The 2,250-nt window shown below is 46.1% G+C and overlaps 1 pseudogene; it reads left to right on the top strand.

Moving 5' to 3' along the window:
- The first annotated feature begins 1,505 nt into the window (after positions 1–1,505).
- Positions 1,506–2,241, top strand: LOC111735166 (annotated as a pseudogene).
- Positions 2,242–2,250: the final 9 nt, after the last annotated feature.

Raw genomic sequence — 2,250 nt, 5'->3', positions numbered from 1 at the left:
CCCACCCCACCCCACCCCCCAGGTGTCTTTCTTATCCTGCAGAGAACCGAATGTTATAGACCTGGGTGCAAAATTAATTTTGCCTTTCAGAGATACTTGTGAGACGTGGGTTTTTTAGTGGGGTTTTTTGTTGTTGTTCATTTTGTTTTGTTTTGTTTTGCTTTTGCTGCTTTGTGGTAACAAGTAAGGTCATAGAAATGTGAGGGTTTTGACATGAACACAGTGTTCAACTTCCTGGGTATTGAGAGGCAGTTGTGGTTGGGGCAGCAAGAGTAAAGGGTTTGTGGGCTGAGTAGCTCTAGTGGTGGCCTCGCTTGTAGTGCCTCCCTTGGGAGGGTCCATTTTGTGGTCATCTGGGAGTCATTCCTAGAAGTGTAGCCCAGCACCTGGTCTCGCAGTGATTTTTGTAGGCACCTAATTCCCTGTATTAAATGTTCCTGCTTAAAACGCCTAGAGTAATTGCTGTTTTCTACACTTGAATCCTGAGTGATACCTGACTACAGTAGTTGTCGAATATTGAATAAGCATAGCAAAGTAAGTTTGAGGGATATTGTATTAGCACATTTTAAAGGCTGTAGAAGTCTTGCAATAAAGAAACTAGATTAACTCAACGTTTCCCAATATATTTACCAGACGACTTGAATGAGTAAGGGTGTTTTGTGGAACACCAGAGAGGGAAGTGCAATTCAGTCAGTATTCATAAGATTAAAATTAAACCAGCTACCAATTAAAATAGAAGTTTTAAAAAGTTTTAAGTAAAGCTACAATAATTAAGGCAATGTAGGATTGGCACAGGAATAGTCAAATAGACCAATGGAACAGGCTAGCGAGTCCAGAAACAGACCTTCTCATATGTGGACATTGAATTTATGACAAAGGTGCCATTGCAGAGCAATAGGGAAAGGGTGATCTTTTTAATAAATGGTGCCAGGACAGTTGCATGTCAAAAGGGGGAAAAATGAATGTTGAATCTTACTTCACACCTTGCATAATAACAATTCCAGGTGAAGTGTTCATTTTAACAAGAAAGGCAAACAATCTTCAAGAAAAAAATAGAAGAATATGTTCTTTAAAGGGATACAAAAAGCTGCAGTAAGTTTGACTACATTAAGATTTAGTATTTCTGTTCACCAAAAGCCACCATTAAGAGAGTAAAAAAGGAAGCCACAAGGTAGAAGGCATATGCGGTACCTGTAACTGACAAAACACCCTTCCCACATAGTTTAAGAATTAATGTAAATCGGTTAGGGAAAAAAAAAAAACAACTAATAGACAAGTTGACAAAATATTTGAATAAATACTTCACAAAAGAGAATATTGAAATGGGAATTTGGGAAATGATAATTAAGGCCACAATAAGATGTTACTACACACTCATCAAAATGACTACAAATAAAGGGACTGACAGGATCCGTAGCAGGAGCTGAGCGCTGACCCTGGAGAGCCCTGAGCAGCCGGGCGCGCGGTCGCCTCACGGCAGCCAGGAGCTTTGGCCCGGGACCCAGCCGCCGCCTCCGCCCCTGCCCTGCGCCCAGCGCCGCCAGACACCAAGCCCGCCACCACCGGCAGCAGTCGTGGGAACAGTAAAACGGTTCACTGTAAGAAAGGGATGTGGTTTCATCAACAGGAACGACATCGAGGCAGATGTAGTTGTGCACCAGAATGCCGTGAAGAAGGATGACCCCAGGAAGTACCTTCAACTCTGGAGTTTGATGTTGGAGGAGAAAAGGGTGCAGAGGCGGCAAATGTCACTAGCCCCGGTGGCGTTCCAGCGCAGGCGTGAATGCGCAGCAGACTGTAACCATGAGACACACTGCCCACGTGCGGGGGCCACGCAATCACCCCCGGTACTACCAGAGCGTGAGAATGGGGGAGAGGATGAGGGATCCGAGAGCCCTCCGAAGGCCAGGCCCAACAGCCCTGCCACAGGCGACAGTTCCCACCTCACTACTGACGGAGACCCTGTGGGCCTCGACTGCAACATTCCACTCTGCTCTGCAGGGAGAAGCGATGCAGGGTGCAGAGGAACAAGGTAGACCAGTGAGACAGAGTACGTATCGCGGCTATAGACCTTGATTCTGTGGGGGCCTCCTCACCACAGACAGCCACGAAGAACACAAGGAAAATCAAGGAGATGAGACCCAAGGTCAGCAGTCACCTCAGCGTCGGTACCACCATAACTTCGGTTACTGACGCAGATGTCCAGAAACCCCTAAACCACAGGATGGCAGAGACAAAACAGCCCATCCA

This window comes from Pteropus vampyrus, unplaced genomic scaffold (assembly GCF_000151845.1).
Source record: "Pteropus vampyrus isolate Shadow unplaced genomic scaffold, Pvam_2.0 Scaffold17319, whole genome shotgun sequence".
Taxonomy (NCBI): domain Eukaryota; kingdom Metazoa; phylum Chordata; class Mammalia; order Chiroptera; family Pteropodidae; genus Pteropus; species Pteropus vampyrus.
This window is presented reverse-complemented; position numbering and strand designations above follow the sequence as displayed.